This window comes from Falco rusticolus, chromosome 1 (assembly GCF_015220075.1).
Source record: "Falco rusticolus isolate bFalRus1 chromosome 1, bFalRus1.pri, whole genome shotgun sequence".
In the NCBI taxonomy this organism is placed as follows: Eukaryota; Metazoa; Chordata; class Aves; order Falconiformes; family Falconidae; genus Falco; species Falco rusticolus.
In genome coordinates this window covers 101,076,651-101,092,822 of record NC_051187.1, presented here as the reverse complement: position 1 = coordinate 101,092,822, position 16,172 = coordinate 101,076,651, and the positions used below count along the sequence as shown (strand labels likewise).

At 41.3% G+C, this 16,172-nt stretch overlaps 1 protein-coding gene across 1 annotated transcript in view; it reads right to left on the bottom strand.

Moving 5' to 3' along the window:
• The window catches only part of ANTXR2 (ANTXR cell adhesion molecule 2), a 120,144-nt gene that overhangs the window by 29,792 nt on the left and 74,180 nt on the right, over nucleotides 1-16,172 (bottom strand). The gene's annotated exons all lie outside the window — the stretch shown is intronic.

The following is a 16,172-nucleotide window of genomic DNA, read 5'->3' as shown; positions in this document are numbered from 1 at the left end:
CAGTTCAAGCTGACTGAGCGATAAGAAAACTCCAAACAGCAGTATTACCTGAAGACAAGCACAGTGCTGCACACACAGCTGTGAAAAAAAAAAAATATATTCCAGGGGAAAGGCCAGGGGGAGGTTAATAAATTAAATTCCCATGCAAGGCTTCCAAACAATGCTGATGTTGGACTTGTCCAGTGGTATGGATGTCACACAGCAAGAACCTTTACCAGCAATCACCAAGGTCAAAAAGGATCTTCTTTCAATAAATGTTAAATAGGAGCTGCAATGACAGAAGCTTTTGTTGTAAAACAGAGAATGTCACAAATGCAATACCTAAAAGCATCATGGCAATACAGCTTGTGCTACCTGCGTGAGCAATGCAACCACTTGAACTTTCCCAGAGTCTTTTCTAACAGCAGCTGTGAAAGGCTACAGTTACATTTTTTGTTCACTAACTATAAACTTCATGGAAAAAAGCAGAACACAAAAAAACCCAACAGATTTTTCCCTTAGGTTACATTCCCTTTTACTTAGATAAAATCTCAGTATCCTCTCTTTGGATTATTCAGCCGCCTTTTAACACAAAATTGGCTTAACTCAACACCATCAAATTCTCAGGACCAGCTAGGCTACACAGCCATGCGGTCCGACATCTTAATACAAAGATATAAATACAAAACAGCACTGTGGAAATGTCTATTATTTTCCTTCAGTGAAACACTTTTTAACCTACAGTATCCAATCATTCTTTACGGTGTATGATGTCAAAAACACTTACTGCACAAGCAGAGATCTCCGTTTCTTTTGCCACAGACAATAAATCTTTAGTGTCTTCTCTTGATACGCATCACTCCACTTGATCTCATGAGGCACTATACATCTCTTTCCCTCTGCCTCTTCTAACAAGGTCACTTTCCAGTGATGAAACAACTTTTCCAGAAGGTATAACATTCAATAATTAATATCTACTGATAATAACTTCCCAAAGCAGTGCTTTAAAACTCTAATGCAGGCTCTTCACAAACTTACAGCATGAAGAACCCTTAAAACAGATGAGTAGCATGTCTGGAAATATCAGCCTCAAAAACCTGAAACGTGTATGACTAAACTTACCACTGATATAAACAGATTTGCACCCTCTTACACCAGAAGGAAATTCAGAACTTCTCTCTCACCAACCAGCATTACTTTACTGCAAGTCTGAGAGGATTAAGTCATCCTAATGCACATCACCAGCTGCAAACAGGAAAACAGAAATATTTCCTGTTGCTTTTACTACTGCACACATAGGTTCTGCAGTAACAGTGTCACAACTGTTAGGCTACTCAGGAGGAAGTCTCTTAATGCAGGCTCTGCAGGACAGACAGTAAACCACCACTGGGGAGAATGATCCTAAATCAAAAGTTGAACACAGAGCACAATTTGCTGTGTTTCCTTCTACCAGTCATTTCATTACTGCCAAACCAGCTTTTTCAGGTGATCTCCGCTGAAAGCATCATTTGACAAAAGCACAGAAAATACCATATCCAAGCATGTACTGAAAAATAAAACCAGGTTATCAGTAATTTCTCACAACAATTTTCCTGGTTTTCTGGTGACTTTACAATCGTTTGGATGAGGTCTGCATTCAATACAGCCAGAAGTAGAGTGAAGTTTGTTCATCGGATGCAGGGTTCAGACCACAGAACTGAGGTTGTTGGCCTCAGTGCCCCTGCCTGAGGTTACCCTTTTGGAGGGGCAAAGAGGAAGCACACCATCTCCCCAGGTACTCATCAGCAAAGAGAGACAGTCTAAGCTTCAGTCGCTGCAGGGGACAGCCAGGACAGCACTTTTTCTTGGACTTGATTTTTTTCCTATCTCTGAATGTTCACCTCTTCAATACAGATCTTGAGCTGGCCCAGCAGCCAAAGAAAAAAAACTTCATTTATAGTGGTCAGGTTGCTTTGTATAACATTGCAAAGGTGGAGCAAGAACACTGGATACACCTGTCCAACCTCAAGTGTCTTCCTGCTGGTACAGGCATAGTAGTAGTCCACACAGAGATGTGCCTGGTCCAGGAGTCGTAACACCGGAAGAGTAAAAGGAGGGATGGAGAATCTGAGCTGTGAAGATATGCACCATCTATTCCAAACTGCAAAACAGTCCTTTGCTAAAATCTGTTGAGAGTTACCTCTCAGACCATGTAGCACCCACACAGCTCTCAGAATCAAGATGTCCTGGGCACAGAACCCAGAAATCCAAAGAGATGGAGAGAACTGGTTCCAGATGGGATTAAAAGGTTTCTCTGTGTTCTTGAGACCCACAGCCTGGAGGGGACTACAGCTGTGGAGCATGGTACAGCCAATAAAAGCTCAGGCTCTCCAGGAGGTGGAACACCTCACATGATGATGATGATTCACATCTGACAGGGTTCAGGAAGGACAGAGCGGCCATCTGACCCTCACTGATGGAACTTACCCACTGATACTATCTGTGCACTGAACATAACGCGTGCAGAGGTGAGCTCTGTGCGTGTCTATCACACACACACAGAGAAGCCCAGACACAAAGAGAGAGCCAGCATTAGTTTAGCATCCAGTCACAGCTCACTTGTGTGACTGGGCTGACCAAGAGGAGAATGTGTGCAAAACAGGGCATGACATGCGGTAATTATTCCAATGCGATACTGGTACACTGAAGGAGGGAGACTGGGATGAAGTGTCTGCTTAATGGTCGTTACCACTGACAAGGGCTGTGGTCAGCTCCAACAGCTGCCCCTCTCCCAAGTGGGCTGACCGATGTTGCTACCATCTTGTCTCCAAGAAGGCTTGAAGGCACACAGCTTAGGTCTAATTAACATGTATTAACAGAACTATTGTTCAGAGCCATCTTAAGAATAAAGCCTTTCATGCCATGATATTCTACCAGTAAGCAGTTCACATCTTTGGTATGTACAGGTGATTTCATATAGGTCAGTCTAGTCTGGCGTAAGACCTGACTTTACTTGATTTTTGTGCTGTATACAAGGTAAAATCTCTTAAGATGCCTTAAGCTCCATGACAAATAAGAATGTATTCATTAGGCACTTCCACAAAACTTACCAGCGTGGTGTTGCACATGTATGTTGTTATCACATAGAAGAAAACCCTGGTATTGCAGTGAGATCCCTGAGAGTGGAGAATAATACCAATGGGGTATTATTCAGTGACATTTACCTGCACTCAACAGAGCTATGGGAGCAAACCTATGTATGTTGCACTTCATTTGCACCAAAGGTCCTTGTCTCCGCTTTTAGAGTTTAACTCTCCCATTTTCATCCACTAAAAATGGAATATGAACTCTTTTACCTGTATCAGTAGCCTTCCGTTCCTAGCTGTTGTTCAGAGTTCACTAGAGGCATCTCTTTATCCCCTATCATGTAAGGTGGCTCTGCCTTCATTACTTGCAGTTCACTGCTACAGAAATGTCAGATGCTATCACTGGCTTTGTTCTTTATTGCACCATCCTCCTTAGACACTGTAACCCTTAGAAACCTGCTGCCCTGTCTCCTGTGTCTTAATTACCACCACTGTCACTCGGGGGAAGCCCTGCTGCTTTGCCCAGAGAAGACACGTTGGATTTAATGAACCTGCAACTTGTATGCGCAGCAGTGGCCCAGTTGCTGGGAAGTGCTGAGTGGAAATCAAAAATGAGCCAGTTAGAAGGCACGTTTTCTGTTTCTCTTATATCTTCCTCCTGGTTTTGTTGAAGTGTCTTTTATACCTCCGCTCCTATCAAGTAGCATGTATATTTCTGTTGTGATCTTGGTGGAGATGGCAGCCTGAGAAGCAGACTAGAAGAGGCATCAGATGAAAAATGTCTTGAGTGTCAGCCAGTGCGAGTCCTCACCATCCCTGGTAGGAAAGGAGTGGAGAGCAGGCAGACCCTTTGCTGCTGTGAGTTGTCCTTGGGCTCTCAGTAACATTGGAGATTCAGCCCGGCTGGGAGCATCTCCCGGAGAGAACCACTGTGGTTGCTTCTGAGGAGGCACCAGGGCCCCACACATGCTGGCCTTTGTCTGACAGTAGGTTCAATAAATGAACAGGTCTCCTTTGCTGATCAGACTGATCAGTGCTGCTGTCATACACTTTCTTTTGAATGCCAAGACAGTTCACAGCCCCGCGTTTCTGTTTTGTAGAACTGTCTTCTTTAGCATTTCTTCTTACAAATTCAGGGGCCATGTACAATTTAAATAAGTTTAACATTTTTAAAAACTCAAGTACAGTAGTACTCTAGGGAAAAAAGCTCAGAGATGTTCAACGCATCGTAATCACCTTGGTGGTATGGATGGTTACCATCTTGGGTATGGCAGCAGGGTTGACAGAGGCCAGTGAAAGGCCAGGTCCTGCAGCCTTCATGCCAGAGGGGCAGATTTCAGTCATGCAAATGTTTCTTAAAACTCCAGTAAGGAACACCTGACTGTGACCAGATCAGAGATGCACATATGGGGTAAATTTCTGTACTACTGTCTTCATGAAAATACGTGACAATAAAGCATACTCTCGTCAACAACACTTCACTGCTGTAGCATATGGTGTACTGGTTTTTTTCCTGACTTCTTCTGAGCCAAAAACTAATATTCTTTTCTTTCCCTAGGCAGCGCATTTATAGTTTTATAAATCAGGAAAGACTGACATAAAACACACACCAAACATACCTAAGAGTATTCACAGACCACCAACTGAGCATGTGGCTGACTTTGAAGAAAAGGGCTTTAATTACAATCAACATAGGAAATATAAATTTAAAGAAATAGGAAGATTTCCTTCAATTTACTTTCTTTTGGACTATAGAAATATATTAAAACTGAACTTTGGAAGGCCTAAATTGGAGGCATTTTTCAGTGCTACATTCACAAGTTACCAAACCCTCACCACCACTGAGCCTAAACGCAGCATTGGCAATCACAGATCTAAGTCAGCAGCAGGTACAATTAGCCAGAAAGTTGAGTTTTAACATGGAAGCACCTTATAGATCAGGTATAACAAATAATTATTTCAGTTGAAGACCAGTTATATTTGCTAATCCTCAAACAAGCCCTTGGAGGAAATGTTGCAGTCCTTGCTGAAAACCATTAGATGTAGGTTTTAGTGATCTGAAGTGGGAGGCAAGTGCCATAGCTTGGGATCCGCTGTGCAGGTTAATCCCCAGCTATCATCACTCCACGCAGGCTGAGTGTGAACAGGCTGGATGAACGGAACTAGAGTAGTATGCCAGGAAATTAAGGGGTTTCTTAAATACCTGTGACCCAGAACACTCAAACCTTTAAAAGTCAAAATGTAGAATACCACTTGCAATTTGAGCCACAGATGTTATGTTTGTTTAGCTCAGAGAAACAGGCTTTCATTCAGTAAAATTATGTTGTACTTGGCAGGAATTTAAAGCATAAAATGGTATAAAGTGCTATTCCAAGCTTGATGGCTTTGTGCTGTTTATTGATTTGGCCCTGACTAGGACCAGTGATAACTGGCCTTGATACCCCCAGGGTCAGGTCCACAAAGACTAGCCCAGAACTTTATGGGGAAAGTTAAACATGAAGGCATACCATCAGTAGGAGGGAAAAAAGGAAGGATAAATGGGATTTCAGTTTGGAAGGTCTGAAAAGTTTTGAATGCCTATACACCAAAAAAAGCAAATGCTAGGAGCAGGAAGGACTTTCAAGGAGATGATGTATGACGCTGTTGTGCTTGGCTCACTAAGATTGATTCAAGGGACGCAAATCCACAACAGGCTATGAGAGGGAAAAACCTTACTTAGTTGCCATCATATTCTTAATAAAATGCCCCATCAAGTTCATTAGCGAACTATGATCTCTGACTATCTGCTTGGGGTTTATCTCTATCATGCTACCAAAGGAACTGATGTCTACTACCAATGCATGGCAGATGGTTATCAGGCCTGACCCCAAATATCATTATGAAAATGACTGCACAAACGAAAGGTCATTCCCATCAACTGCCCGAGACTCAAACCGGCTATTAGCACGCAGAAGCCTTTGCCTATAGATGTTATTATTTTATCAATGAAATAAATGCCCTGTGACTAGTTGTGGCTCAACTATGATAGATACTCCAGGTTTAAGATAGCCACCTAAAGCTCTCCAGTGGACAAACAGAGCAGTCCATGCTAGCTGAGGAATGGAGCCAGGAACAGGGCAAGGCAGCACTGGAATGGAGAAGCAAGCAGCCCTGAATAAGGTTGTGCCCTGAAACTAACATCTCTCCTGGGGTGAGCTGCTGTTCTCTAGTAACAATATGCAGGATTGCTGCATGATTCAGAGACCTGCTACAGCTTGTAGCACTGAGGTGCGCTTGGGTTTGCTGGGAAAGTTCTTCCATGGTACTGAGTAACACCCTAAAAGCCCTTAGGCTCTTCTGAAAAATTTCAGCCCTAAACAATCAACTTTCTTCTGGGATCATACTCTACTTCCTAAAGATACCTGTCCATCATTTTACAACCATTCCAAATTTTAGCAGGTTTTATCTTGTACTGGAACACAGAATGAAATACCATCCATCTACTTCAGCACAGAAAGACATAAAGTGCACTACTAGCTACCGTGCACTTTCCACCTGCATTTACCTTCTCTGATCAGACAGTAATATTTTGTATCCAGCAAGGAAATTTTTATTTCAGACCATGAAAGAATTTCTATTGTTTCCAGTGGAAAAAAGTGATAATGAAATCCAAGAAAACCTAATCCTTCTTATTGTGATCAAACTGATTTAAATTGCAGGGTTTGGATTGCTAGACTAAGTAATAAAGAAGGAGCAATACCGTGGGAGAAAACTACAGGTAGAAATGTGTATCAAACATCAAGTAATCTATGAATGAGAAATCCCGAGTGCTAGAGTACAAGCAATGCAATGGCAGAGGAGTGCTGTCCTTAGAGGGTTACGTTAAAACATTACAAGGCTATAGGTCAGTGACACTGTTGCTTATCATCTGGTTAGCTGTCCACCAGAGGCTGTTGAAGGAAGATGGTGAGCTTAGTGCATTTAAACTTAAATAATTGATTTTCATTTAGCATTTGTCCACCACAGTTATCAGAAGTTGCAAAATTCATTTCAGAGTGACTTGAAAGGAACAAAATCATATGCATCTATATATCCTTAGTGATGCAAAGCAGCATTAAGAACTCCATTACTTGTAACTGAATTAACTTTTTTTAAGACTGTTTAAATTACATGAAGGCTATGACACAAACCATCAAAAAGCAGCACATTCACTATTAAAATTAAATGTTAAAGCTGAGGGTGCGCCATTATGTCACACTGTTGAGAGACAACACTCAAATGTATTGAGACATTCTAATTTACGGATGGATGTCAGCCTGAACCTGAAAGTATAATGGCCTTTGGCAATGTGTGGCACACTCACTTCTTTTACTAAGTAGCACTTTCCCCTTTAGATAGAACATGCAAACAGACGAAGATGAGAGGTGTACATTACTTGAAGGCACTCCATAAAGATATTGCAGCTGAGTTGTTCTGAAAATATTATAGCTTATCAAGACTCTGTCATTTTAAAATGCTACTAACCCAAGTATTTAGGGGGTTTTTTTGTTAATTCTGTATGGACTTGTAGTTCATAATGGACTTAGACATGCAAAAATTTATTTCAGAACAAAAGTAATTTTGAATTATGGAAATACAGTAAAAAGATCAGAAGCAATAAATATACTTTGTGATCTTTTTTCTTTTTCTCCCCACTGTCCACCTCTAACATACAGCTGTCACATTCAGCAGCACATGTACTGTAGTCCCTCCCAACTTCTTATCTTCTTGTTCATGCCTTGATTCCGCAACAGCTATGCAATCAATGTCAAAATAATGGAACAGCTCCCTCACCCCGCCTTCTTCTTGATAATGTTGTATTAAAACTAATGAGAAAATCTGCATGCACAAAATTATTAACATGTGCAACTGCTTTCAGGCTTTAGAGACTCTTGTATGGGTGCAGTGAGTATCTGGGAGGGCGTATTTGAGCATTCTCTGAACCCAATTAGCTACAATTTAGCACAAGCTTATAATAAACTCATCCTAAGGAAGTAAGCCTCCTTGAAGCCTGAGCTGCCACAGCTACCTGCAGGTGACACTAACACCTTCTAAGTGATACACAAACTCTCGCTTTCTAAAAATAGTCTTTTCAAGATGTTTTCACAAGCCTTTCCTGTTGGTTAGAGAAGAGCCTAGTAGAGTCAAAGGAAAACTAGCCTATTTCTTTTCACTTCATTCTGTCACCAAGTTTCCCATCCCGGAGCGTCTCTGGTTCCTGGTCAGTTGATTTCCATCTTCACTCATCTCTCTATGCAAAGTATTTGCACAGATTTCCTCCAAGTGGCAGTGAAATCACAGTCTGAATCTTTTAAAGCATGCCATATCACCGTTGAAGAATGCTGGGGCCGTTCACTTCTACAGCTATTGAGAATCCCATCTCCAATAAAATACACTATTCCTAATGATCTTTGGGAGCACAGGAGCTTAAATGACTAATGCATTATTTTTGCTCCAAATAAAATCTTTTAAGTGTTGTTAAAAAGCAAACTCACAGGGGTACAGATACACAGCTAATGGAAATTCCTTGCTGATTCTGCGTGAGCAATTGGAGGGCTTTTCATCCACTCTTGGTGTCTGTGGCTTACAATGTGGTTTCAAATTATTTTTATTCCTCTTCTTTATCTGTGACTCACAGGGAAAAGGCAGGCACAGAGTTATGTCAAGGAATCATGGTCATCAAAGTAATTTCATCCTTGGACTTCAAATTTGTGACAAGGTGGAAGAATTGATGCCATTGTCTGAAATCCAAGTTCTGACCTCTTCCTGAATCTGCCAACATGGAGGCCCTCATGACCCAGTGAGAGAACTCCTGAATCACTACAACAATGGATTCTCCGCCAAATCAGTAAGACACCTTCTTGGGATTCTGTTGTTACTATGCTGTACCTTCTCAGCAGAAGCATCTCAGATGCAAAGTGAAAAATTACACACTGATTCAAGCGGCTGCTGAATGACTGGTGCAAGACAGGACTTTAGCAAAACCCACACAGCCCAGTAGTCCAAATGAAGCTATACAGGCTGCTTGAGATGAACATGCTTCAAGAGTAAGACGATATAGGACATCACGCTGTAAGTCTTCCATAGATGGGACTCTGATAAATAGCTTAGCAATGAGTCAAAATTAATTCTTTTTTAAGAGTCCAAGTACTCTGGAATTGGCCAGCAGTTAATTCCTATGAGATCCAAGTTGGAGCAGAAAACCACAGCAAGTCTTTGGCAGGCGGGTGCTTTTGTGGGATGCCCCTGTGTGGTGGTGCAATAGTTGACACACCTCTACTTAGGGAAGACAATGCAATTTACTGCAGAAGAGTAAAAGCTGCACATAACTGTTTCAAAGAGGCAACGCAGTACCCAAAAAGGACATGACAAAAGAGCTTTCACATGGTTTCATGTGCATTTCCATTGATAGAGGTCCCTACAGCATTACAGCTGCTTTGTCTACAAGCTGCTACAGCCTAACTTTAGGTGAGCCAAGTGATCAATCTCCATTTCCCAGCAAAAACTCAGAAATTCTTGGACTCAGTTGTCAGCAAATCCTCCCTGATTACAGGCCTTTTTTTTTTTTTCCGTCTCTTCCTAGAAAACTGCAGTTACACCCTTCTCTCTAGTCTGAAGTATCTCAAAGCATTCTTACTTGTTGCGAACACTTTATAAAGCAAACTTTTCACCTCCCGAGTAACTAAATGGTTGCCTTATGTTATGATGTTTGCATTTTGCTTTGGAAAGCAGGACACAGCATGGCCTAGCACGCTTAACAAAAAACAGCAGTCTTCCACTGTCACTCGCAGAGGACTTAAAACAAAGGGCCTCCTCAGCCATGGCTCCCGTTTCCATACACGGGATTAATCATGTAAATAATCTTCTGTAAAGAAAGGAAAGACTGCAGAAATTTGTGGCACAGTTCAAATCTGCACAAAATTCAAATGCCAGGACTCTGTCACAGTGTTTTCTTTTCTTGCCTGGTTTATATACTGAAATCATAATTTAATATTTCCTCCTGCAAACAGTACTTTGGTAAACGTTGAAGCAACATTACTGGGATTTATCACATAGTTACGTAGCTGCAGCTATGGATAGTTGCACCTCTATCCATTCTAGCTGTCCAACAGTAACTTGTTTAAAAATAAGAAAAGTGAAAAGTGAAGGCCTGAACATTAACTCATCGGAACTGTGGAAGATAAAAATGGTAATGTTTCTGTTCGCAATGTCTCTGTGTTTGAATGGCCAGAGGCACACAGAGCCATGTACTGCACTTTAGTTAAAGATTACTTAAATCTGCAAATCAAAGATTTCTGTTTGAAAGATAATCTAGATAAATGGCATATATCATCAAAATGGATTCATATACATATCAGCATAAACAGAGGTATACACGTTTACTGCGTGGAAATTTAACCTTTCTGCAAAGCAGTTTTTCCTTTTTCATCACATTTTGCCAAAGAATATGTGATGCCTCTCTGCATGCAAATGCTTCTACAGCTACTTGTATGCATATATACATGTAACAATTTCTTCATACAGAAATGTATGTATGTGTAAATTGTGTGAATGTAAATATAAGATAGGCCATATGTCCCAAAAGTCCCAAAAGAGCATCTGATGTTGATATGTAGACAGTGTGTTAAGGACCTTCCTAATTAATAACCCAGATTAAAACCTCTTGGCAATCAATTAAGATTAATGACAGAAGTCATTCTCTATCCCCCTACGCCCGCGTCTCGGGCTGTGAAAACCCTGGGTCGTGAAACTTTAATCCTGTTATCTGCTGCCTTCTTCATCTGAAAAGCCTACAGATTAACACAGCAGACATTATCGAATTTACAACCAGCCGCTCGGACAGCTGCCCTACTTTCAGCAGTTAATGGAAAAGGAACTAATCTGGTTAAGAGCGTAGGACTAGTTCATAAATCTGGACACCCAAGACAGTCAAAGCTGTCACATCTCTTCTGGAAAGTAGCAACTGAATGAACCTGTTGGCTTTCTTCTTGCTACTTCTTGAAGGTAGCCGGTCTCTCTGTAAGCTGGACTAATGAGATACTCAGCATGAACATGAACTACATAAGGGCTCTGCCCAAGCAGGGAGCTGTGTTTTATGACTGGGTTTGGTTAGATATATACTGCTCTCCCTTCGCTGGAAGCCAGGTAGTGATTAAATGTAACTGGGTTTACTGCAATCCACTCCATAAAAAATGTTTTGAGGAATGAAGGAAACAAATTTGTTTTTTCCCTTTTGAATCATGCCCAATGAAACAAACAGTTATTAACAAAAACTGCACTGAAAAATGAAATGTTTTCTTTTTGGTACAGCTTGGAGCGGAGGAAGAATTGCAATGCTCTTTAGGGTGGCAAAGTAGGTATTTGACAGCTATAGCAAATTCATACTTCACCAAGAAAAGACTGACTTTTCCTAATAGGCATTATTAAGTTACCACGATGCCCGGTATGGTGCATTTGTTGCATTTTAGGAGGCCTAAAGCACTTGTCTTTCAGCTAGCCATTTGTAAACTAATAAAGACAGCAAGACTTCTTCTGGCTGCATGCTCTGCTGGCAGCTCAGCTTTTTAAAATGCTCTATTATAAAGTATATCACGGCCTCACGAAGTATATCCTGTGCTGGCATGACAGTGCTTCCATCAGGACCATCACCCAACCATACCTGCTGCTGTCTAACAGATATGGGAACCACACAGGCAGAGCAGCATGCTCACCGGTGTGGTACTGCCTCCAAGGACCCGCACGAGGTCTTGTCAGTGCTGGTTTGACCAGTTTACTCTGTGGGAGTACGGGTCAAATCGGTAAAAGTGTCATGACCTTAAAATTGACAAGCAGGTTTCTTTCTTTCTACTATTTCATTCATACAAGCGTTTATACTCACACTAATGAATTCTGAAGGCTCATTTTAAAGAGCAACAGCACTCATCTGCACAAAGGGAGGGAGTGCCAAAAGTGACTGCCTACGTAGATGGGAAAATACCCTTGTTTCTCCAAACACCAGAACAACATCATCTTTCAATAGAGATGATAACTACTGCTTATATGGTTTGACAGCCAGCAAACCTGTTACAATAACCACTCTAGGTAGGATGGGGCACCTGAGAGGCAGACAGGCTGGACCCTCCTGGATGGTAGCCTGCAATCCGGTTTTAATAAAGTGAAGCTGTGATACCCATTTACGATGAGCATCCTTTTGGAGGAAGTACTATTATCTAGATGTTTTCATTACAGAATATTCTTCTGCATCTTCAGCACAACAAAACTCCAGTAAGTTTGTAATTCATACTTATACTTATCTCTTGGCTACTGCTCACCATTTTAACAAAAGGGGCAGGTGTCCTCTCCAAAAAAACACTTTTTTCTTTTAGTCAGGCCAAAGTATGATTGTTTTTCCTGAAATTTAGTTCAGTGCTTCACTCGGTGCGATGCACTGCTTTACGTCAGAGACCAACCCCTGAATTCAGTCTGAATAGGGCAGTTCAAATGTTTTCTCCTACTTTCTGTAACAGTGAACTTAATTTTAACAGTAATATGGGTCTGTTCTGGAAGTTTAAGAAAAACTTTGGCTCCAGTTTGGCTCTCAGGTCTATACAAACACATTCTCACTTGAAGAAGTGACAGAAGGAGTATTTTGGCAGAAATCGTTTAAGAAAAAGAGGTGCTTTAACTCCCTTCTAATCTCACATATTTCTTAACTAGTTTTGCAGCTTCTTACCATTGCAGCAATTTAGAAGATCCAGCATAAACATAAACTGTGCTATGTGAGTGATGGTGAAGTTTCTTTTTAAAACTCTCAGTCAACAATTTCTTGAGCATAATTTCCATGTTCCACCAAAGACACTGTATCATACTATCACTGAACAGGGAGCTCCAGTGAGCCATCTTATGTTGTAATACAACACCTGCTAGGTGCAGGGGTTTTTTTAAGTTTTAAACCAAAAAGTGTACTACTTCCAAGTACCACAGTAATCTTTCTCTAACTGTAACTTGTTATTTCTCTATATATTTCAACAATTTGCAGTGATTAAAGAAAAAAGCCAAATCACCTTCCATTTTCTTGAAGGAGGTCCTCGTTGGGTAGGAAATGGCCAAACAATTCTGGTTTTAGAGGATACAGGAGAAATATACAGTCTCATTCCTGCTCCCATTACCCTGCAGGCAAGCAAGCATCGCTCAGCGAGTTATAAAGCACTAGGCTAGTAACAGTGCCGGCAGACGGGCAGCTCTGCTGCGAAGGTTGGTGATGAACTGCCCATCGAACCCAGGGAAGGCACTGTGGGAACTGACAGCTAGGATGCTACTAGGCACTGCAGTGAGTCTTTTGTTTCAAAACAGCAAGTTTTCTCTCAGTTGTAAGGCACTCGAAGCATCAGCTTCCTAACAATTACTATTCCACTCTACAATTGACAGACTGAGCTAATGATCTAGTATTTTCCGCCTGTGCCCAGCATATGAATTACTGAAGAAACACAAAGGGAACAGTAACATGGGCCTCTTCTCAGAGAATGCAATACTGTCAAAGGGTTTCTAACTGTAAATTGTGTGATGCTAACAGAGTTACAATGCATAATATAATTCTTTCATATAACATAGAGATGCTCACAAAGTAACATCAGTTTAAACAGATGCTTGCACTGATTCTGCAGCCATTATTATAAACGAATCTAAAGCAGGTAAATGCTAATAGGCTTAAAATTAAAAACAAGAAGAATTGTCTTCCTTTTTATTAGGCTGTTTTGTAACCTTAAAAAAGCTGAAAGCATTCAATAGTTCTATTGTAGAATTTCTTCTAGAATTAGTTATGGATTTTTTCCTTTTACCAGTCACACATATCTGCATCCCAATAGGGCAAAATCTTAAAATAGAAGTGCCATAGGCTGTCTGCGGACTTAAAATACATTTGCATGCATAAATGTGCACAGGATCAGAATCTCAGCCACTATCAAATTGCACAAAGCAACATGGTCATATTTTCAAGAATTGCAAAAACCCTGGTGATTACCTTTAGGTGCTAAACTACAAATCAGAAAATAAACACAAGGATTTAGAGAAAAGAACAGGACCCTAACGCTCCCATTGGAAACCTGTACCAGGTTCTGTTCTTGGGCAGTAACAAAATCCCTGGAAGAGGTGTTCCAGTCAGAAACAATGGCAGCTGCTCCTCCACAACGCCGCCGTAACGGCACACACACTCAGCTCTACTTCCTAGTTGAACTTAACGCTGTAGACTGAAGGTTGCCATAATGTCAGTTAAAACCCTCAGACAGTTAACTGGTTTATCAAAGTACCCCAAAACTCGCACAGTTCATTCTTCTTTGCCACTTTAATAAAAAAAGGAAAGAAATTATAGATAGGAGTATGAATGCAGGGTAATGCATCATTTATAAATTATCTTGTTAGTGCAGAAAACAAAACGTGGCTTTGAAAACAAAATCTCCTGCTGCGGACTCCACTACGTTTGATGGGAGCCCTTCAAAAGAGTTCATGGCTTAATGGAGGCTGTTTATGTGGGGACTTCGATCTGTACCTGCTGTCCCCTGTCACTCCCTGGAAACTTGGCGGCAGATGTTGCAGCATTAAGTTGTCTCTGAAGTGGCTCTCTGTCCTCATCTCCCCACCACAACAGAGTCAAACTATATTAGATCTCTTTATTTGTGCCTGAGGCATGTTTAGGAGCGCAGCTGTGTCCACCCCCACTCTACCTTTAGTGTTTCAGCCCCCAGGCGGCAAATGTGAGACCAAAACTGTTCTGCCACTCTTAACTACATCTGCTGACAATCCTGCAGCCTCGCTGCAGGCTGCTGAGGACCTGTGCCTCCACTCCAAACAGATGTCGGCGACAACCTGCTAGCTCACACCTGTACAAGCTTCCCTAACCTCACGGACTGCTACCTGAAAAATTTATGACTCAAAGGACCTCCATCCACAATCAAAGCTTCTTGGCTCAACTGCGTGCAGCACTCAAACTAGGCCACCCTAGCATTGTCTGGCAACATGGCAGAGGTGGGAGCGGAGGAAGAAAAAGCTCACTCTGCTTTGATACTTCATGCCTAAATTTCAATTACTTGATCAAGGACTTGAATTCAGCAGTGAATTCTTCTACAAATGGGAACTACCAAGTTCTTGAACAATAAAAGAAGGACAACAAAACAAAACAATTATGTGGCTGCTGTTTACCATAAGAGCGCTTCCAAATAAGTATGTGTATGCATGTCTGGCTGTACATATGCATGACTGCTCATTTGTCCACTGACTTAATACTCATCAGGGGTACGGCATGGGATCTCTACCTAGCAAGTTAGGAACAAGTAAAAGGATTTGTATTTTTCCCCCAAGATGTAAAATACCACGCCAGAGAGAAATTGCACTCCTACAGCATCACAGGTCACACCATTGGTTTAGAATTTATTAATCAGTACAAATCCTACTCCATTTTTCAGTGGGGATACTGAAGATCTGTGAGCTACTTCTCTCTTTTTCATAAACCAAGATGTTGGTCAACGTCTTCCTGCCAGGTCCAGAGAAAGCAGATGCCTAACTTCACAGTGGCTCAGCAAAGCCTCCACTGGCAGGCAATTTTTGTAGTAACTGCCTGTCTTTATGGTCAGAAATCCTCAAAACAGGGCCTGACTGACTTATTTTTTAGCCTGTTCAGGCACCATTTCTTCTACATTTCCATTTACATTGAATTTACCTGTTGAATTGTATTGTACTGTATATCTTGTATATAGATTTGTTACTGTTAATTCTCCTACTTGTAACATGCATCATTCATGCAAACAGTAAATAATTTGCCAACGTGACAACTAGAATGGTAACACTAGTATTTGACTGTGTTCCCTATTTCCAGCATTGCACTTTGTCATCCTGCTTCTTCCAACGCTTGTCCTTGTCTTAAGTCCCACCTTTTCCTTCTTCAGAACAGTACCATACTTCACCCCAGGAAAATAATCTAAATACCGATTACCTCTCATTCTCCAAAGGTAACTCCTTGCCTTTAACCCCTCTAATTCTTTTATGTCATCGTTATGGTATATGTTGCAAATATAGTGTTCTTGGACGCTACTGCTTTGTAGTATGGATCTCATCTGTCACACCCATCTGGGGCCAGTT